Source organism: Eurosta solidaginis, chromosome 1, assembly GCF_040869045.1.
Source record: "Eurosta solidaginis isolate ZX-2024a chromosome 1, ASM4086904v1, whole genome shotgun sequence".
Lineage (NCBI taxonomy): Eukaryota > Metazoa > Arthropoda > Insecta > Diptera > Tephritidae > Eurosta > Eurosta solidaginis.
The window spans coordinates 390,238,011-390,262,097 of NC_090319.1; the positions used below are offsets into that span (position 1 = coordinate 390,238,011).

General features: G+C 37.1%; 1 protein-coding gene across 2 annotated transcripts in view; it reads right to left on the bottom strand.

The window, feature by feature from the left end:
• Positions 1–228: 228 nt before the first annotated feature.
• The window catches only part of CycB3 (cyclin B3), a 29,403-nt gene continuing 5,544 nt past the window's right edge, over positions 229–24,087 (bottom strand). The window contains exons 3-4 of one of the 2 annotated variants that reach the window (XR_010949190.1): positions 7,755–7,859; positions 229–452 (exon numbers count right to left, since the gene is read on the bottom strand). The gene's annotated coding sequence lies outside the window, so the exon portion shown is untranslated. The remainder of the gene's footprint in view (positions 453–7,754; positions 7,860–24,087) is intronic. The other variant, XR_010949191.1, reaches the window with a different exon arrangement.

Consider the following 24,087-nt stretch of genomic DNA (forward strand, 5'->3'; position numbering starts at 1 on the left):
ATGCAATACGCGTGTGAAAAAAAGTAAACAGTTACAGTCTAATGGGCATTTGCTTGAATCAGGCGCGTAGCCAGAAAAAAATTTCGTAAGGGGTAGCGGTTTTGGCCAAAGTGTCAGTAAATAATAATTACCTGTAAATATACACATATTTATATTTTTACATATTACATATTTATACTTTTATTTATTTGAAAATTTTCTTTCTTTCTACATAACAATATTTATTTTTCTTGTTTGTTTTGCCATTTTGTTTAGGATTTCTTCATGAGTTACTTCAATTGTAGAGTGGATGTTGAGTAGAGCCAGCCCATTCATCCTCTCCTGGCCCATTGTATTTCTTAGATAAGTTTTTAACCTTCGAAGGGAAGAGAAACAGCGTTCGCTAGGAACAATTATGTAATGCATCAATGAACGTGCTTGGTCGCTCCTCCTTTGGGATTGTCGAACAATGCCTGAAAAAGTTTTGCTATGTTTTTTATTATGGCGTAATACAAAAAAAATATTCTTGATCATATTTTCATTTGATTTACTTGATAAGAGATTTCTTTCATTGCATTTTTATTGAGAGGTGGGTAAAGCCGCGTCAAAACCGCACAAGTTTTTTTAATTAATCTCTAGAATTTCAACAACGAAGCAAAAATGTATGGGTAATGTCGATACAAAATTAAACTTTTCGAGACTCCTCTTCGTTTGCAAGAAAACAATTTTTTTTAATGGAATATTTTAGTGAAAAGTTAATAACTCGCCTGTATATTCTTTTTGTAGACAAAACATTTGCCTACTCTCAAAAAAAATTGTATAGATTTATTGCAAAAAGCCTGTCAGATATTAACTTTTCATTAAAATATTCCTTATTTTTTTTAAACACTGTATCTTGCAAACGAAGCGCAATCCCGAAAAATCGCTCAAATGTTTTTGTATCGACATTTCCTACATATCTTTTCAGTCTTTGTTGAAATCCCAGAGATCGATGAAATTACATTGGCGGTTTTTATGTGGCTTTACTCAAGTGAAACATACGAAATGAGATGACTCAGCATGAAAATAATGCAAAATTCAATATTTTAAAAGGAGCGGCTACCAATAACTTCTCTCAGTGTGAAATATTATTTAAATTTATTCTTTCGCATTTTCAATATTGATATTAATGCTATTTTCTTAGCAGGGGTTTTAAAAGTGAATAGAGTAATTATTCTAGTACAGACGTATATTTTTTAATTTTCGGAAATTTCGGGAGGAGGGTTTGAACCCCCGAAACCCGCACCCCCCTGAATACGCGCCTGGCTTGAATGTATGTACGTATGTTTATACAAATCTTTGAATGAGAATATTTACGCTATTTCTCTACATCACATCAGAAGTCGTGTTAAATAGTCAAACAAAAAAGATTACTATGATCCGGTTTTGAGTGGAAAATTTAAAGGTCTTTTCTGGAATAGCTCACCATTTCCCAAATTACACAGTGCTACAAAAGAGAAAACAATATGCAGGGATTCTTTTGTAAAAAATCTTTTTTGGGATAGTGCAAAGCACTTCGCTTAGTATTTATTTGCTACGCAATGTTGGCGTATATTCGCAGTGATCATATTCAACGCGAAACAAGGATAGTTGCGTTGACTTGTCGCGATTAGGCTTCATTTAGTGAGAATGAGCAACAAAATAGAGTAGACGCCAAAAACTAGAAGCGCTTTTAGCCATAATATCCTAAGAGCTATGTACGTACTTTAATTTGACTATAAATAGGCTTCATTATTTTGACCCCATTCGGTGTGGTCGTCAAGCGCGCACCATACCGCCAAATCAGGGTTGCCAGCTACTATCTCGAAAACTGTTTGACCTATTTAGTTGTATATATACATAAGGTAATACGCTCTTACTTAAATGTTTTTAACTACAAGTTCTTACAATGTCCATGTCCTTATCAGGGCAGCTACCACCCAAACTAACCTAACCTAACCTCTTACAAGGAGTTATCTGTTATAAATTAAACCAAAATCAAATTAAATATGGCGATTTGAGTATAAAACCGAAGGTATTTTTCATCGTTCTTCGATCGATTTTTTTAACGTTATTAGATTTGTTTCTTAGTTTACCATTTCAAAAACAACTTGACCTGTTTCGATGAAATATTTTATTTTATATTTTATAATCCGCCACATTTTAAGCTCCCTTACTTATGGTGATTCCGTTTCAACAAAAAAGGCTAGAAATGCGCCTCTCTACTTCGTGTTCAATTGCAAATATTAAGGTGAGATCTCAAACTAAATTTTTACTAGTTTCATGAAAACGTGAACTTCAAAACTGCCAAAAAGGCATATGTTCTGCATTGTTAACACTTCTAAAGATTGAGTTAAATACAATTTCAAAATAAAACAAGTAAGGAAGGTTAAGTTCGGGTGTAACCGAACATTACATACTCAGTTGAGAGCTATGGTGAAAACATAAGGGAAAATAACCATGTAGGAAAATGAACCGAGGGAAACCGTGGAATGTGTTTGTATGACATGTGTATCAAATGAAAGACATTAAAGAGTATTTTATGAGGGAGTGGGCCATAGTTCTATAGGTGGACGCCATTTAGGAATATCGCCATAAAGGTGGATCAGGGTTGACTCTAGAATTTGTTTGTACAATATGGGTATCAAACGAATGGTGTTAATGAGTATTTTAAAAGGGAGTGGGCCTTAGTTCTATAGGTGGACGCCGTTTCGAAATATCGCCATAAAGGTGGACCAGGGGTGACTCTAGAATGTGTTTGTATGATATGGGTATCAAATTAAAGGTATTAATTAGGGTTTTAAAAGGGAGTGGTGGTTGTTGTATAGGTGGTCGCATTTTCGAGATATCGCCATAAAGGTGGACCAGGGGTGACCCTAGAATTTGTTTGTACAATATGGGTACCAAAATAAAGGTGTTAATGAGTATTTTAAAAGGGAGTAATCCTTAGTTCCATAGGTGGACGCCGTTTCAAGATATCGCCATAAAGGTGGAGCAGGTGTGACCCTAGAATTTGTTTGTGCAATATGGGTATCAAAAGAAAGGTGTTAATGAGTATTTTAAAAGGGAGTAATCCTTAGTTCCATAGGTGGACGCCGTTTCGAGATACCGCCATAAAGGTGGACCAGGGGTGACTCTAGAATTCGTTTGTGCAATATGGGTATCAAACGAAAAGTGTTAATGAGTATTTCAAAAGGGAGGGACCTTAGTTCTATAGGTGTTCGCCTTTTCGAGATATCGCCATAAAGGTGGACCAGGGGTGACTCTAGACTTTGCTTGTACGATATGGGTATCAAATGAAAGGTGTTAATGAGTATTTTTAAAAGGGAGTGGGCCTTCGTTCTAGGTGGACCAGGGGTGACTCTAGAATTCGTTTGTGCAATATGGGTATCAAACGAAAAGTGTTAATGAGTATTTCAAAAGGGAGGGACCTTAGTTCTATAGGTGTTCGCCTTTTCGAGATATCGCCATAAAGGTGGGCCAGGGGTGACTCTAGACTTTGTTTGTACGATATGGGTATCAAATGAAAGGTGTTAATGAGTATTTTTAAAAGGGAGTGGGCCTTCGTTCTATAGGTGTTCGCCTTTTCGAGATATCTCCATAAAGGTGGACCAGGGGTGACTCTAGACTTTGTTTGTACGATATGGGTATCAAATGAAAGGTGTTAATGAGTATTTTTAAAAGGGAGTTGGCCTTTGTTCTATAGGTGTTCGCCTTTTCGAGATATCTCCATAAAGGTGGACCAGGGGTGACTCTAGAATGTGTTTGTACGATATGGGTATCAAATGAAAGGTGTTAATGAGTATTTTTAAAAGGGAGTGGGCCTTCGTTCTATAGGTGTTCGCCTTTTCGAGATATCTCCATAAAGGTGGACCAGGGGTGACTCTAGACTTTGTTTGTACGATATGGGTATCAAATGAAAGGTGTTAATGAGTATTTTTAAAAGGGAGTGGGCCTTTGTTCTATAGGTGTTCGCCTTTTCGAGATATCGCCATAAAGGTGGACCAGGGGTGACTCTAGACTTTGTTTGTACGATATGGGTATCAAATGAAAGGTGTTAATGAGTATTTTTAAAAGGGAGTGGGCCTTTGTTCTATAGGTGTTCGCCTTTTCGAGATATCTCCATAAAGGTGGACCAGGGGTGACTCTAGAATGTGTTTGTACGATATGGGTATCAAATTAAAGGTATTAATGAGAGTTTTAAAAGGGAGTGGTGGTAGTTGTATATGTGAAGGCGTTTTCCAGATATCGACCAAAATGTGGACCAGGGTGCCCCAGAATATCACCTGTTGGATACCGCTAATTTATTTATATATGTAATACCTGCCACGATTTTAAGGGTTTTTTTATTTCGCCCTGCAGAACTTTTTCATTTTCTTCTACTTAATATGGTAGGTGTCACAACCATTTTATAAAGTTTTTTCTAAAGTTATATTTCGCGTCAATAAACCAATCCAATTACCTCACCATGTTTCATCCCTTTTTTCGTATTTGGTATAGAATTATGGCATTTTTTTAATTTTTCGTAATTTTCGATATCGAAAAAGTGGGCGTGGTCATTGTCGGATTTCGTTCATTTTTCATACCAAGATAAAGTGAGTTCAAGTAAGTACGTGAACTAAGTTCATTAAAGATATGTCGATTTTTGCTCAAGTTATCATGTTAACGGCCATGCGGAAGGACACACGAACGACTGTGTATAAAAACTGAGCATGGCATCAACCGATTTCGGCCGTTTTCACAGAAAACAGTTAACATCATAAAATCTATGCCCCTACCAAATTTCAAAAGGATTGGTTAATTTTTGTTCGACTTATGGCGTTAAAAGTATCCTAGACAAATTAAATGAAAAAGGGTGGAGCCACGCCCATTTTGAAATTTTCTTTTATTTTTGTATTTTGTTGCACCATATCATTACTGGAGTTGAATGTTGACATAATTTACTTATATACTGTGAAGATATTAAATTTTTTGTTAAAATTTTACTTTAAAAAAAATTTTTTTTTTTAAGTGGGCGTGGTCCTTCTCCGATTTTGCTAATTTTTATTAGGCGTACATATAGTAATAGGAGTAACGTCCCTGCCAAATTTCATCATGATATCTTCAACGGCTGACAAATTACAGCTTGCAAAACTTCTAAATTACCTTCTTTTAAAAGTGGGCGGTGCCACGCCCATTGTCCAAAATGTTACTAGTTTTCTATTCTGCGTCATAAATTCAACTCATCTACCAAGTTTCGTCGCTTTATCTGTCTTTGGTAATGAATTATCACACTTTTTCGGTTTTTCGAAATTTTCGATATCGAAAAAGTGGGCGTGGTTATAGTCCGATATCGTTCATTTTAAATAGCGATCTGAGATGAGTACTCAGGAACCTACATACCAAATTTCATCAAGATACCTCAAAATTTACTCAAGTTATCGTGTTAACGGACGGACGAACATGGCTCAATCAAATTTTTTTTCGATCCTGATTATTTTGATATATGGAAGTATATATCTATCTCGATTCCTTTATATATGTACAACCAACCGTTATCCAATCAAACTTAATATACTCTGTGAGCTCTGCTCAACTGAGTATAAATATAGGTTCAAAAAACTAAAAAATACGCCGTAGCACAGCGGTTCGTGCCTCCGCTATTAAGCACAACTCGTTTTATAGCGAGTTATTTAAGCACTCTCCTTTGCGCGCCTAGCCTAGAGAGTTACAAACAAACATACATACAAGAGAAGTTAATATAAGAGTGTTAAGAAAGGTGTTCACTTAAATGTCGCCTTGATACAATGCGCTAACAGTCTAAACACATGTATAAACCATATCGCTTTGAAAATATGAAGCGGTACGAATTGGCTTCGTTTTCAAATCGGTAGTTCATATCTCCAGAAGGTTAGAACGAATTCGAATTCAATCCGAACTGAAAATGACTTCTTTCACAGAGTTTTCCCATTAAACTGCATTCAATATACTGTGGGGTTTGAAAATTTAGTTAGGCATCGTAAAATAAAGATAATGTAAACTTTTTGCAGATATTTTGCAATTCAAGATGCTTAATAAAAAAAAAACTCGTACTTATCTATTTGAGGACGGTTTCTTTGATAGCGATATAGTAATGTAAGTATAAAATCTTCAAGAAAATGTGTGGTAAGCCAAATCGGTTTTACACCACAGTTATTGTGTTGGTATAAACAAGTTAATAGTCATAGACAGATTTACAATTTTTATTATTTTTTTAAGCAAAATCTATGGCACTTAAACTTCAAATAACCTGCAAGCAATATCAAAACCACAAAAAAAATATGTTTTTGTAAAAAAGCTCTAAATCTTCATAATATTTTGGACTAAATAAGTTTTAAACGAAGTGGTTAAGGCCCGTCTTCCAGTAGTTGGTTAAGCTAAGCTTAAACTAAGTTGCCTTAAACTTTAGTCAAATTTAAAGTTAAACTACTGAGCAGTTTTTAAGTCACAGTTTATGGCCGCCTTAGAGGTACGCTTTTTTCTGCTGCAACATTGGTTTTTTATTATCTAGATAATTTGTATATACGGCAACAGCTGGATTTTGTTTACCCAACAAACATGGGAAAAAAATTTCTCCAGCGAAATATATATGTATCTAGTTCCGGATATAGTATCCAATATCATTACTTAATTATTCTTAAACCAGATAGTTCTCGAGTTGATATCCAACTTCATTCTCCAATCATTATCCAACCTTCGAGAAATTTTGTAAAATTTAGAGTCCTCGAGTGGAACTTCAACGTTTTTATCATTATCAAACTATATCCTACATTGGATATCGAGTTGAGGCGGAGCTGAAAAAAAATCTCCAAGGTGTAACCACCAAAACCAACAGCTGTTTATTGTGAGAAATAAACACCTGGTTGTTAGCAGTAATGAAGCGTAATTAATCAAAAATAAGTTACAGGTATTTTATTTTATTTTCGTGAAAATACTGTAATATGGAATCTTACATTTAAGTCCAGTTAGAGAACCACAAGTTGTTAATTAAATTATTTCAACTTAAGTAATAGCATTTTTTGCTTTATAAAAATTCCCTCTTTTTCTAAGTACGCTATGATTCTCGTAGGGGAGAACATTTTTTTTTTAAATATATATAACGTAGAAAAGCAAGAAAAATTAAAAATGAGTAAAAATCCGTTTTGTGATAAGAAACTACTACGTAGATTAGTATTATAGATTTCATTACAGTCAATACAAAATAAAGTCGCTCCCCGCCCCCCGCCCGCCCGCCACCCCCCTGGAGCCGCGCTAGGTTAAAGTAGACTGAAAAACTGTGGAATAAGTTAAAGCGTAGTTTAACTGACAATCTGAGTTGAACTTGTACTGAAAAACAAAACCAGATTTCGTATATACTGCCGTTCTAAAATAGAATGGCGGATAGTCATAGTCAAAATAAAATAGGTTTGCGTGCGCTAAAAAAACGCAGTGCGGTTTTATTAGGTTGACTCTGCATAATTTTTATGTAGCGCAGTTTAATAATTATTTTGTTTTTGTTTACTAGCCATCTTCTCTTTATATTTTATTTCCATCGGTCAGTTCTACATGGAGCGCAGATGAACGCACAACAACACATGTATACATGTTTTTAATTTAGAAATGAGAATCGAATAAAATATGAGCATTACGAAATGAAATACTATATACTCATTATTGTTATTGCTTTCGTGCAAATCTATGGCTACAATGGAAAAATGATATCAAAAGTCGCTATCAATCATAAAATCGGAGATAGTTACCGTGAACAATCACTGATCATATTTGACAAAGAATTTCAATCGGAACAGTTAGCATCATCTTCTTTTAATGATGGTGGAGAAAACGCCTTTACACAGCATCGTTATCTGAAACAACAACAAGCATTCACCTCATATAAATACAATCGAAAACATCAAAAGAAAGAAATTCAGGAATCGGAAATAAATAATAATAATCTAACAGAAATTCACAACAAAAATTACAAAAATATGGACTATAATAATAAAAATAAATGTGAAAAGAATATTAAAATGAAAGAAAATCAGTATCCAACAACTCAGGAACAGCGAAATAAAAGTGAAGAGATCATGCATAAGATCAAGAAAAAAAACAGAAGTATGAAACATGCTAAGAATCAGACAACAGATATTACCATGAATGAAATCCTACATACAACAACAATTGAGCCATTCGCATCCCAAAATGCATATCAACCCACCCTCCGTTTCGTACCAACTCTAATCAGAAAACTGCCAAAACCTCCACAAATGAGAATTAACCCCACACGAATATCATCTATAAAGAGACCTAAGAGAAATGTTCCTAACAACCCCTTTCTAGCAATGTCACAAAACCCTTCATTTAATAAACTACAAGACAGAAAAACAAATACACAAAGTCTGTATATGCACAATCCTTTCTTGAAAAACATTACAATACCAAATGAAAGAAATGGAAATGAGTTAATGCAAAGTAATAGCATAAATCACAACCCTTGGTTACAGAATGCTACCCGAAAACCCACATTACCCAAGGATACAACAAATCTGTTCAGGCCAAATTCTCCCGGACACATTTCTTCTGCAACAGCGAAACAAAGTACAGCATCGGAACCGAGTGCGATTTTCACAAATACAACATCCAGTGCCGCAATGAAGAGCCCGACCTTGAGACCAAAATTAATTCAACTTTTAAAAATTAATGCAGTTATATATCCAGATTCAGCGTACCTACCCTCAACCACTCCTAGTACACCACATATATTAGACATTAGAAAACGTTAAATAGACAAAATTAGTTTGGATTAAAACAAAAAAAAAAGCTTGATTGTATCGAAAAAAAGATTTCTACATAATCATTATTAAGACCGGCTTTCCTTCCAGTTTAAGTTGTGCTCCTTTTTAATTTTTTTCCACAAATTGACGGGGCCTATGTTTTTTAAAAATACACCCGAAGTATTTAACAAACCACTGCCGAACGGCGATCCCACTTAGAAAAGTTTTTTCTGAGTGGAACAACTTTTTTCTAAATTTTTTCAGTTTGCTTGTCGAGAAATGAGCCCAGGACCTTGGGTGTGGTAGAAGGTTTTGGGGTAGCGTCATCCATAATTATGGTCCTTTTTCGAATATAGATCCAGTACGTTCCAGCAAAGTAGTCCGTTTTTCAAAACGATAGCTTGAGAACAAAGACGGAAGCGATGGGAAGAAAGCTATGGGGTTGTATTAACAAATTCATCTCGCCTTTCAGAAAATAATTTTAAGGAAACTGGTTTTATTAGCTGTCCGTCAGATCTGAGTATTTACAAACGTGCTCTGTTATATCCAAGAGCTGTTTCCGATTTGGAAACTCGAACAGAAAGTCCTTCAGAATCCAATATTAGAAATGAGAAAATATGAAACATGGAAATAAGGTTCGAGGAGGTTAGGTGTATAAACTGAAAAATTCTAACAAAAATAGTTTTTGGGCAATTAAATACAAAAAAAATTGTTTGAACTGTTTGTAAACAGATATGTTTTACTTTTAGCAAAATACACTTTCAATATAATGTCAGATAAACAAGTGTAACAGTGTGTTTGGATTTATTGCAATAAAACGGTCGGCTTTTGAAGTTCTCATATTATTTTCTTTGTAGTCATAAATAATGCATTCACACAAGGTTAAATGCAAACAAGTAAGTTCGGGTGTAACCGAACATTACATACTCAGCTGAGAGCTTAGCTGCGTTGGTTTCGTCGGGTTTCGTAGATGGTTTATAAGTGGTTTTCAATTCCATATCATATATGTACGTTTGGGAAATATCGATCAAATTGTAGACCAAGGGTGACGTTTTTTGAACGATATCCCGTCATCCTTTGTCAAATAAGGGAAAATCACCATATAGGAAAATGAACCTAGGGTAGCCCTGGAATGTGTTTATTATATGACATGGGTATCAAATGAAAGATCGAAAAAGTGGGCGTGGTCATAGTCGGATTTCGCCCATTTTTAATACAAAGATAAAGTGAGCTCAGATAAGTACGTGAACTAAGTTTTAAAGATATATCGATTTTTGCTCAAGTTATCGTGTTAACGGCCGAACGGAAGGATATACGGTCGACTATATATAAAAACTGGGCGTGTTTTTAACCGATTTCGCCCATTTTCACAGAAAACAGTTATCGTCATAGAAGATATGCCCTTACCAAATTTCACAAGGATGTGTAAATTTTTGTTCTACTTATGGCATTAAAAGTTCTATAGACAAATTAAATGAAAAAGGGCGGAGCCACGCCCATTTTTAAATTTTCTTTTATTTTTGTATTTTGTTCCACCATCTCATTACTGGAGTTGAATGTTGACATAATTTACTTATACTGTAAAGATATTAAATTTTTTGTTAAAATTTGACTTAAAAAAGTTTTTATTTAAGTGGGCGTGTTCGTCATCAATTTTGCTAATTTTTATTTAGCGTACATATAGTAATAGGAGTAACGTTCCTGCCAAATTTCATCACGATATCTTCAACGACTGCCTAATTACAGCTTGCAAAACCTTTAAATTACCTTCTTTTCTTTTTATTTTTTATTTTCTATTCTGCTTCATACCACCCACCTACCAAGTTTCATCGCTTTATCCGTCTTTGGTAATGAATTATCACACTTTTTCGGTTTTTCAAAGTTTTCGATATCGAAAAAGTGGGTGTGGTTATGGTTCGATTTCGTTTATTTTAAATAGCGACCTGAGATGAGTGCCCAGGAGCTTACATACCAAATTTCATTAGGACACCTCAAAATTTACAAACGTTATCGTGTTAACGGACAGACAGGTGGACGGGCGGACGGGCGGACTAAATGAAATTCTTTTTTCGACAAGATCATTTTGATATATAGAAGTATTTATCTATCTCAATTGGTTTATGCCGTTACGGGGTACCGTTATGCGAACAAAATTAATGTACTCTGTGAGCTCTGCTCAGCTTAGTATAAAAAACAGATGTGATAAAATGCTACACGCACCCCATAGGCTTAATTCATTTCCTTAAATTTTGTTTGACATAATAGTCCCTTACAAGAGAATCATATTGAACTGGCAATTACACTTTGTTTATTCACCTTGATTATATCATACAAACGTACAACAAATATTTATTAATCTAAATATGTATGCACGCATATATGCATATGTACATATGTACATCAAAATTAAAGTAAATGAGCAATTTAAGTTTGAATATAATAAATAACACCATCAATATTAAAAAAAACATAACTTTACACTAAATTGGACTCTCGCGCTCCTCAATAGCCATGTGTTTTGTATCCTCTTTGGGGTGCATAACCATTACCACCACCATAGTTTACTTGTGCATAAGGTCCCTGTGGATAATTCCATTGAGAATCAGGTCCATACGAATAAGGTCGTCTCTCTACATATGAAGGATAATTTGGATGATAATAAACAGGATAATCACCATTGGGCTCTTGATAGTATCCATTTCCTTGACCACCACCATTTCCATAATTATGATGATCGTGGTGATGGTGCTGATGATAGTTACGACTGTCTGTCGGATATCTGTTATATGGACTATCAGCAAAAACATCCAATACAGCTTCGGCTATTTTATCGAATGTCGGCCGAGCCGATGTTAAAGCCGTAAAAGCAATCATGAGCATACAAATTTCCGTAAACTTCATAATTTAAATATTTTCAATTCTTTAAATTTGTATCGAAAAACGATGTATGTATATATCTATAAGATTTTTTAAGTGTTAAACAAAGCACAGTAGTCAAAGAACTAATTAATTTAATTCAATTGAGCTTTTATATACCAAAAATATATATTAACACGAGCCCGAGATAATCTAATTTAAACATATGTACATACATATATTTCAGAGATAACGATTTTTTGTTTTCATTTATAAAAACTTGTTCAAGGATATTTGCATTCCTACTAATAAACAATCAACGCATATATACTGGTACATGCGGGTGTTTCCGTAAATGTGTCGATCAAGAGCGAAAATGTTAAGTTTTGCCTAGAATAATTTTTAATTGAGACATGCAGATGTCAATTAGTTGGCTAATACAGAAAATATTAACGACTACTCAAATATACTTAGTTATTTAAACATTTTTTTTGGTTACGATTCAAAAAATTGTCCATAATACTTAGGTTTGGTTTTCACTATGGCAAATTTGACGAGGTCAAACTTGGGTTATGAAAACCGCTTGACATAAAACGTCAGAAGTGACAATCAAATTGACCAATAAGTGAAACCGGCAATTATCTAACGGCTTGGAAAATTCGACATTCAAATTGCATATGCTAACATGTAGTAAATTTATTTTATTTTGCCAACTGTCGTGCTCTCAATAAATAGTCCCACAGCAAAAATCACCTACCTTGTGTGATTTGTGGTACCACAGCGTCTTTAACGGATTTTGGAAAATATTGTAACGAATTTACTTGCAAATCCTCTTATTTGCAATCCTCTGCTAAGTTCGAATCACTAAACTGTTGAATAAATAACTCCAATATTGAATAATGGAAAAATGGCCTTTATTAAAGTACTTCACAATGACACTTATACTTTGCTACTCGCTGGCTTAATAACCAAACTGATTGATAACTCAAATTGAACTCTAGTATTGGCTGCTAGATCGCGTGCTTAATCAATAACTGATTGATTGCTCAACTCAAACTGAATTGCTTCCTACTCGCCTGCCCCGCTTTTATAGTTTACGCTGCATACTTCTAGGCTCTTCGATTTCCAGAAGTTCGGCTACAAAATCTCCAGCCACAACTACGTGCACAAATTATTGCTCTCTCTTGTGACAACTCAGATAAGATATATGCATGTATTTGTGAATTGCCGCTCCGATGTTCGTATACGTACATATGTGTAGACGCAATTATTTATTCGTTTATGTAGATACATAATGACTGAATTATTGATGTGCATTCACGTCGCTGGTTAGCATCGGCTTAGAGACGATAGCATCGCTCAGTGCTGCTAACATTCGTTACAATATGAACCTAAAATTTAAGCGTGGGTTTTGACCATATACTGCTTTATCGACTTCGAGTAAGTAATATGACATAATGAATACACTTTTGACTCCAACTGACCAGCGGGCCAGCTTGACCCAGTTTTTGATGTTAGTCATTTTGATTTAATGAAAACCAAGCACATATAAGTAAAGTAATGAGATTATCTACATATTTGTTTAGCATGCACTATGCTCCGACAAACTAATTGGGTCAATATGACTGACATCAAAAACTTCAAATTTGATCTAGTGAAAACCAAGCATAATATAAAAACCGCACGAGTTGAAGCTCGAAATGTTTTAAAAATTTGTGATTTTTTCGGAGTTCGTTTATTAAAAAAAAAATAGTCTTAGCTGTAATGTTAAATGTACATCAAAACGTGTTTGAAAATTTTTGTTATTTCCTTCTAAATTTATTTGAAATTGATTTTCCCACGTTTGAACGGCGAAGTTGAAAAATAAATTTTGCTTAAAATTTACATATGTAATTTTCGACATGATATTGCACATTTACCAAGGAGTTTTTAAAGAGTTTTTGAAAGAGAATTAATAAATGAATTTAATGCAATCATATAAATAAACACAAGTACGTCACGAAAATGTATAGAAGGCATTTCCATAAATGTATCTGACAAAAAAACCAGCGACTGAAGCGAGTGATGGGTCTTAACAAATAAAACCTATTTGCATTTAAAATTCATGGTTTACTAAGAAGAAAAAATTTTCTGGACGGGTCTGCCCCAACAGCTTCACGAGAGACCCATGCGCGTTGTTTACTATATAGTTTGGCAGCTTAAATTGAGGTTATATAGAGAATTGAGTGGAAGGCTGAAAAAGAAGGCAGTCGAATGGAGCGGAATAAAGAACATCAGGAGCAGAATTGCGTTGCATCAATATACTTTCAACCAACGACCACCGACACAATAATACAGTAGGCGCTGACAAATTAGAACCACTTTCGTTTTTAGGGTGATTCCAATTTCCGAAGAATTTTAATTCCTGGACGTTTTTTTATTTGCATTAAACCTTAAAAATTAAGTCAATTTTGCATTAAAAAACTACAATGAAATTTTCTCTTATTAAATTTTTTTCATAAAAACGAGGAAACATCAAGATAATAATCGAGTACAATACATATCACATGTTTTTTATTAAATATATGTACATATATGTATATTAGACTGAGTCGATTTATTAACCGATATCGCGCCATCGATTTTTCGATAGGATTTGGGCTCAGGAAAAAATGTTCCACTACCCATACCCAAAAAAAAAATTTTCGAGCCTGAGAGTTTTTGAAAGAGAATTAATAAATGAATTTAATGCAATCATTTAAATAAACACAAGTACGTCACGAAAATGTATATAAGGCATTTCCATAAATGTATCTGACAAAAAAACCAGCGACTACCTCAAGAAAACATCGAAAAATTTGCCAAAGTATCGAGTGATGGGTCTTAACAAATAAAACCTATTTGCATTTAAAATTCATGGTTTACTAAGAAGAAAAAATTTTCTGGACGGGTCTGTCCCAACAGCTTCACGAGAGACCCATGCGCGTTGTTTACTATATAGTTTGGCAGCTTAAATTGAGGTTATATAGAGAATTGAGTGGAAGGCTGAAAAATAAGGCAGTCGAATGGAGCGGAATAAAGAACAGCAGGATCAGAATTGCGTTGCATCAATATACTTTCAACCAACAACCACCGACACAATAATACAGTAGGCGCTGACAAATTAGAACCACTTTCGTTTTTAGGGTGATTCTAATTTCCGAAGAATTTTAATTCCTGGACGTTTTTTTATTTGCATTAAACCTTAAAAATTAAGTCAATTTTGCATTAAAAAACTACAATGAAATTTTCTCTTATTAAATTTTTTTCATAAAAACGAGGAAACATAAGATAATAATCGAGTACAATACATATCACATGTTTTTTATTAAATATATGTACATATATGTATATTAGACTGAGTCGATTTATTAACCGATATCGCGCCATCGATTTTTCGATAGGATTTGGGCTCAGGAAAAAAAGTTCCACTACCCATACCCAAAAAAATTATTTTCGAGCCTGCGAAATTTAATTTTTTTTTTTTACTTTTTTTCGACTTTGATTTTTAAGGTTTTTTTCATGACCTACTAAAAAAATTTTCATTTGATTGTAAAAAATATTTTTTTTATATATGTACATATGAAAATTTTTTGCGATGTGCAATGATTTTTTGTTAGCCTCATGATAGGTATTAGAAACAGCGTTTAAAATTTATGATTCGATTTGGTATATGTAACTAATAGCAGATGGCGCCGCATCAAATTCTAGGGCTAACCGCTTCCCTTGAACACTTTTGTGAAGCTTTTCCAAGACCTGAACTTTGGTTTGCAAGGACAACGTATTTTTCATACGTTTATTTGGCATTTCAGCGAATTACTTCCACGTTTAAACAAACAATGCCAAAAGACGTGCACGCGTATCGAATTTCACACAAAAACTAACAAAACCTGTACAGAACCGCGACGAAAATCCAACGACTACGAGCGTAACATGAATAAATTGGGGATTCCAATTTTATACCCAGCTATACTTGTACACAGGGTATTATAACTTTGATTTGATAACGGTAGGTTATACAGGTATAAAGGAATTGAGATAGATATAGACTTCCATATATCAAAATCATCAGTATCGTAAAAACATTTGAATGAGCCATGTCCGTACGTCCGCCTGTCCGTTAACACGTTAACTTGAGTAAATATTGAGATATCTACACCAAATTTGGTACACGAGCTTATCTGGACCCAGAATATATTGGTATTGAAAATGAGCGAAATCGGATGATAACCACGCCCAGTTTATATATATATAACATTTTGGAAAACACAAAAACCTGATTATTTAGTAAATAATACACCTAGAATGTTGAAATTTGACGTGTGGACTGATAGTGAGAATCTTGATAAAAATTTGAAAAATTTTTTAAATTGGCGTGGCACCGCACACTTGTGGTAAAATAAATTTTACAAATATTATTAATCATAAATCAAAAATCGTTAAACCTATCGTAACAAAATTCGGCAGAGAGGTTGCCGTTACTATAAGGAATGCTTTGAAGAAAATTAACGAAATCGGTTAAGGACGCTTTTAAAAGGGTCGTAGACGAATGAAATAAGCTACATCTTTACAAAAAAGAGCTTTATATCAATGGTATTTCATTTCCCAAGTGGATTTATAACAATAAATAGGAAAAACTTCAAATTTTAAAAAATGGGCGTGGCTCCGCCCCTTTTATAACTAAGCTTTTTTCTTTTTCGGGAGCCATAACTTGAAGAAAAATTTGTTCAGAATAGAATGTATATGTATTATTGCGCAGCCTTGTAACACTATTAAGCACACAAAACAAACAACAACAGCATTTCAAGTGTACAGCTGGGTATGTAATGTTCGGTTTCACCCGAAATTAGACTTTCTTGTTATATCTATTTTGCAACAAAAAAAAAAAAAAAACAAAATACTCTCAGAAATTAGAATTTTCGGTTCTAATTTCAGATCGTGTAAGGTATTGAAAAAGTTGATTCTAATTTCTTAGCATTCTAATTACTGAAGGTTCTAATTTGTGAGCGACTACTGTATATAATACCTCAAATCACCCCCCAACAGCATCAAAATGCAGCATTAAAGCATTTGGTACTTAGACATTCGACGGTAAAATAATAAAAGAACAGATAAACGCAATTTCTGACGCAATATTTGATCCTTTAAAACTTGTTTACAAGAAACAAAGTAGTCACACAGGTACAACAGACAAACACACAACAACAAATAAACACAAAACAATAAACGCAAAAAACCCACAAAGGTCAAACGACTTGAATTACTGACTTTTGCCTGCCTCAGTCAGCCACACAAATCGACCAGTAAAACCCACCCTCGGTTCTGAAAGAACACACAGCAGATACACATAAATATACACAAAAAATCCATTTTTACAATACCTGCTCGTGTACCTAGGAACTATAAATAAAAGACAAATAAAAACAGCAGATCAGAACGAAAATAGACACTGATGATGGCAACACGCCAAAAGCCGTTTGTCTCGAAACCAAATTTGACAAGGGATGACGGAAAATCGTTCCAATATACATCATTTATCCACCCTGTCGGAAAATCAATAAAACAAAACAACATCTTTAGGCCTTTGTGGAAAAAATCTTGCTGGGGGCTTCTATCTGGAAAATGGTAGCTTAAAATTGTGCCCTTTCTTTGTTGGATAAGTGTGGCTATCTTTATTGCAGCTTAGATTCTCTCTCAGTTAGTCGTAAGTGCTCCTATTTTTATATTGGGTATGAATTTCATTGAATGAAATATTTATTTATTTATATGTAATTAAATTTATAATCTTAATATATAAAAAACACGTGTGACAACATTTTTGGCCGCTATGGACTCCTAAACTACTGAACCGATTTTGAATTTGTTTTGCACCCCGTGTGTAGTTTGATCTAACTTGAGAGATAGAATAGGTTATATCTGAGGGGGCCCGCGATTTGGAGGTACCATAACATTTTTTTAATTCAGGAGAGCCTTTAGTTGTGTAGAGGGTAATTTTCATACCCCTGGGTGACTAGGATCTCGAGATATAGGCAAAAACGTGGGCCAGTGAATGCCTAGACAGTGTTTATACAATATGGATACAGGGCAGAACAACGTCTGCGCGTCTTCTAGTAAATTATAAAATTTAATTATTGAGCTACAACACTAGCTGCCAGGGCTATTGTCTGTCTCGGTAAGGTAAAAAGCAATGTGTTATATTTTTTCGTTGATGGCGCAAATGTACTTATAGATGGCGTTGATGTTTTCGATTGTATGATATTTTATAAGGTTGATTGGGTTGGGATTGTGTAGGTGGGTTGATCGGTCTTTTTGGAAGGCCGAGCATTCAAAGAGGAGGTGAGTAAGCGAAAGTTGAGTGTTACAATGTGAACAATTGTTACTGATTTGGTAGTTTAGTAGATGTGAATGTGTTACGTTTGTGTGCCCCAGTCGAAGCCGTGAGAATGTGATGATTTTTTTTTCTTTTCTTTGGTGGTGGGATAAATAGCTGGTGCATTGCTAGGGTTTACAGTTGAATAGTGGTAATGTTGATCGGAGTTGCTATAGGCAGACTCTTAGGAAGTCGATTTTCTCCACGACGGTGCTTGTGATGGTCGGAGATCCACAAGCAGATCGCGCTGCGTTATCTAATTCTTCATTACCGGCTATACCGGCATGTCCTGGTACCCAGATTTTCATGGTTTGTGCAGATTGGTGGAGAATGTCCCGGATGGTATTAATCGTATTCCAGTTGGTGTTAGCGGTGTTTTTTATGGCTTCGAGGACTAAGAGGCTGTCACTAAATACTATAGATTTTTCCCCTCTCTTTTGGGCAATCTGAAGGGCGTCTAGAATTCCGGCAGCCTCGGCTGTAAAAATAGGTGCAGTGGACTGCATAGAGTAGTTGTATTCTCCTTTCGAGGCATCTGTGAAAAATATATCATGTTCTTCGGTCTGGAACTGAGTATGAAATATGGAATACTGCTTTATATTCAGAAATTTTTATGTACTCAGCATTGATAATATGTATACTGGTGTCATGCCATGCGTTAAGTATACGTTGTTGTTATTGTAGCAGTGCTTCGTATACGTCTCATTGCTCTGTTTTGCATTTTCTATAGCTTGCTTATATGTGAGTCAGATGTGATTAACAAAATACTAGAACAGTATATAAAGTATGGCTCTATGATTGATGTATACACTAGTATTTTATATTTATTTTTTAAATATTTTCAAGTTCTTCTCATAAAACTAATATTTTTCGAGATCTTGCTGACCATATAAATGTTGTTGTTGTTTTATTAACGATAAAGACAGTCCCACAAGGTACTAGCCCGATCATCTCGGGAACGATTAATATGATCACATTAAACCTTCTAGGCCATCCCGCCCTCCACTCCCTAGTTCCATGGGGAACTTGGGGTTGCCAGAACCTCGACTGCTAAATATGTGTATGATACATTCATATTTGTAACAAGATAACTGATTTCTGGTAATAAAAAATGCATGCATATATCCGGAACACTTGCGACAGGTTGTGGAATAATTGAAAGCATATATCTATTTTCTCACGTTCAGCGTTACCATAGGAATTATTGAAAAATGCTTTAACAAAAAATGTCCAACGTGAATCTGAAACACGATGGGGACCCGGAATACAAGTGGTTAGAGTTATCGTCGATGCGCTAGAGAATGTAGTAGAACAATTAGCAGAGGACACTAGCACCACAATTGACACGAGAAGCGAAGCTACAACTCTGTTGCAAAATATACTAAATTTAGGTTCATAACATTAGTTCATTTCTGGTATGAAATCTTAAGGAGGATTGTGCAGATGAGATAACAAGATCCAGGGAAGAATTTTAAAGAAGCGTATCATAATCTTAAATATCCGAAATTCGAGACACTCTCTGTGAAGAAGCAATAGGAAAAGCGGTCTTTTTGTGAAAAATAGGATATTGATATAGAAAAACATGTAAGAAGGCGCCGCAAAATGCCCGGAGAATCGGCTAGAGATGTTGGTTTTTCTGCAGAATGTGAAATTTCTCGCGTTATCAAAAGTGTTCTCAATCCTCTCCAACAAGAAATAGGTACAATATTTACACGACTAAATCACCTTACTTTTAAATTTGGAATTCCTTTAAAAAAAAAAATGTAAGGCGCGATAACCTCCGAAGAGATCTAAGGCCGAGCTTCTCTTCCAATTTGCGTCATGCTCCTCTTGATTTTTCCTACAAATTGGCCGGACGGGACCTACATGTTTTATGCCAACTCCGACCGGCATCTGCAAGGCAGATGAGTTCTCACTGAGAGCTTTTCATGGCAGAAATACACTCGGAGCGCTTGCCAAACACTGCCGAGGGGCGACCCCGCTTAGAAAAAATTTCTTCTAATTGAAAAATCTTATTTCTAAAATTTTGATGTTGCTTTGCCCGGGGTGTGAACCCATACGGTGTGGTAGGCGGAGCACGCTACCTTCACGCCACGGTGGAATTCCGTTAGACGTTGGAAATTTGTTAAACAAGGATAATAACGACTTAGAAAGGAATTATAAGAAATTTGGTGAAATTTATAATACAGATTTCGATGGAACAGAACTTTCTATTGAAATATGTGACTGCAAAATATTACTTCGCAGTTGAAAAGAAATTGAACCTAAAACTCCGTTAGAATTACTTACTTTTATAATCTCGAATGGAGAAGATGTTTTTCCAAACTTGCGAGTAGAACTTCAATAGAAAAAAATATTTTTCCCCAGGCGCAAGAAGACATCACGACGCCATTGATCAACCCCTTCAATCTCTATATCCTATAGTCAATATTATCAACGCGTTTTAGTTTATTGTCAAGTATGACACCGAGATATTTAGTCTTGTTCACTACTATCATATCATTATTATTGCGCTTCCCAAGGCAGTCGGTTTATGTACCGTAGCGACTCGGGATTTTTCCCGACCAAGGACTGTCATTTCAGTGTAACCCCATTTAATTTGTTCCGTCCCTCCCACAAATTGTCATCCTCCCAGCAGCTCCTTGCAGCGGGACTGTTCCATATTCTCTTGCTCCGGGAATGTTTCGAATCCAATCCGGGTCCGTCTCCTGACCCCGATGTTGTTGTTGTTGTTGTTGTAGCGATAAGGTTGCTCCCCGAAGGCTTTGGGGAGTGTTATCGATGTGATGGTCCTTTGCCGGATAAAGATCCGGTACGCTCCGGTACCACAGCAGCATTAAGGTGCTAGCCCGACCATCTCGGGAACGATTTATGTGGCCACATTAAACCTTCAAGCCATTCCCCCCTCCCCACCCCCAAGTTCCATGAGGAGATTGTGGTCGCCAGAGCCTCGTCTGTTAGTGCAACAGGATTCGCCGCGGATAGGTGAGGTTGACAATTGGGTTCGGAGAAGCTATATATTGCGCTGGCAACCTGAAGGGTTGCGTTACACAACCCCTTGATCTTAAGAAATGGTTTTGCTGTCTGCCGGAAAATAATCTTTTTAGGACGGTCATACTCTTGTCAGTGTGTCTCGTGTAAGGGATGGTTGCATCGGACAGGTTGTTCTGGGCTAGATCCCAAAACCAGACGTCCACGCAACTTCTTTAAATCTTTAGTGGCTCCTTGCTGTTCACGCCCAAGGGAGTCCCGTTGTCTACGCCTTAGTACCACCCCCTATACCTTCCAGCAGGCCCGCTGCTCAGCAAGCCACAATAAGTACCCGCTGCTGCTCGCGCCCCACGGCGCCACTAACTCATACGGCTGCTCCCACTCACACCGACAATCTCCGTAGTAGAGTCGGAAGCAATGCCGAGCATCAGCCCCTGCCCCCTCTTTTCCGGCAGCAATCGTGCAGGTCAGGGAAACAGACTCTTTGTCCCTACCTCCTTTTGCACCGTTTGCCAGCACAGAATATATATATTTGGGACATCCGCCCAATGCAGCTCCTGCCTTGGACGGTGCCACTTTCCTAGAAGTTCTGGTCTCCTCGACGGCAACCCCCCCCCCCCCCCCCGACGGTTTTCATTGCGTCATGTTGCCAGACCGCATACCCAAATACACCGGGTACCCCAATGCTTACCCAACGACGTCCAGTCCCAGGGCCGCAACAGCAGTTGCGTCCTAGCCTTTCACAACCCAGGCGTAGTCACCCGTCACTTACTCCCAGAGTGACGACGTCTCCATCACTTCAGAATTCTGCAGTTAAACTGTAATGGATTAACTGGGAAGATCACGGAGATAGTCCATTTTATGAAGTGGCACAACATCCGCATTGCTGCGATTCAAGAGACTAAACTCACAGCAAGATCTGCTCTGCAGACCTGTTCTGGGTATAATGTCCACAGAAAAGATCGCGAGAGCGGAAATGGAGGCGGCCTCGCGTTTATCATACACCACTCTGTGTAATATCATATATTTGATCCCGACATCGGCCGCAGGGACAGTGTCTTAGAACGTCAAGGCTTATCTATCCGGTCAGGTGATGCTAACCTAGAAATCATCAACATCTACATCCCTCCTGCCACCTGTTGCCGCAGTGGATGCCGCCCTAATATCAGCACCTTACTCACGGGCAATAATCGCATTATCTTGGCGATTATCATCACGATCTATGGCATTCAAACTTTCAGGCAGACAGTAGGGATGAGATGTTGGCGGATCAAATAGAAGAAACGACGTTCTGCACAATAAACCGAGACGCCCCCACACGTATGGTAGGAAGCTGTCACAGTTCGCCGGATATATCAATCGTGAGCGCAGGACTCGTAAAATGAGTCAACTGGCAGCCGATGGTAACATTGGCATCTGACCACCGGCCTATACTTATTTCGCTCGAGCGTACCGCCGACTTCATCGTCACAGAAAAACGCACTTTCATGAACTTCAAACAAGGAAAGTGGGATTAATACAAATCCTTTACAGACAACCGCTTTGCTGCCCTCCCTATCCCGACTGATGCTCGCCAAGGGGAGCGTGCTTTCCGCAAGGTCATTGAACCCGCCTCGGCTCGCTTCATTCCCGCCGGTAGAATTCCCGAAATTCGGCCTCACTTTCCGGCTGAGGCCGCAAATTTAGCGAGAGAACGGGACCTTATAAGACAGCTCGATCCCGGCGACCCCCAAATAAGGGATATAAACCAACGCATCAGATTGCTTGTGGACAAAGAACACACTTTCCGGCGGAGGCCGCAAATTTAGCGAGAGAACGTGACCTTATAAGACAGCTCTATCCCGGCGGGCGAAATGGGAGGAGCACCTAAGCGGTTGTAACCTCTCTGCCGGTGTAGGTAAACTTTGGTCCACCGTAAAGTCCCTATCGAATCCGTCTAAGCACAATGAAAAAATTACAATCACCTTTGGCGATAAAGGGCTGTCGGATGCGAAAAAATGCGCGAGCGCCTTCTGCCGACAATATATAATGCATTCTACGGTCGACAAAGATAGACGGAGGGCCAACAGCGTGTCTCCAATTACCATCACCGCCAAAGAGGTTGAGGACGCCATCGGTCATGCTAAACCTTCCAAAGCAGTGGGCCCAGACGACATAGCCATGCCGATGCTTAAAAGCCTAGAGAAAGAGGGTTTCAAATATTTAGCACATGTCTTCAACCTGTCTCTTTCCACCTTTGTCATTTCCGAAAAATGGTAAATGGCCAAGGTGGTCCCGCCACTAAAGCCTGGGAAACCAGCTAACATATGAGAGTCATATCGCCCGATATCTCTCCTATCGCCAGTAGCCAAGACGCTTGAAGCCATTTTGCTTCCCTACTTCAAAGCAAATTTGCAGCTAGCCTGTCATCAGCATGGCTTTAGTAAACTCCATAGCACCACCACCGCGCTAAATGCCATTAGCACCCAGATAAATTGCGGTTTAAATCAAAACCCCCACCATAGAACAGTGCTCGTTGCGCTAGACCTATCAAAAGCTTTTGATACGGTCAACCATGGCACGTTACTGCAAGACCTGGAAGGGTCTACCCTTCCCCCATGTCTCAAAAGTTGGACCGCAAATTATCTGGGTGGTCGGCAGGAACCGGGGCAATTTAGAAACGAAACATCTAAACCAAGAAGAATTAAACAAGGGGTGCCACAGGGTGGTATCCTATCCCCACTTTTGTTTCACTTCTACATATCAAAGCTACCTTCGCCAGGAGTTACTACCGTTTTCTACGCCGATGACTGCACAATAATGTCCACAGGCCCAGGCCCGCAGATCGATGAGCTTTGCAACAGAATGATCTATCCAGTTTTTTCGCCTCGCGAAAACTGGAATTATCACCGACTAAATCCTCCGCGACCTTATTTACAACATCGACCATTTTGAACATCCACGTCGATGGCACTACGCTACCAACCGTCCTACACCCCAAAATCTTGGGTGTGACGTTTGATCAGGATCTACATTTTGGTGAGCATGCAGCCGTAATTGTACCGAAAATCCAGAGTCCTAATAAAATCCTCAAATCTCTTGCTG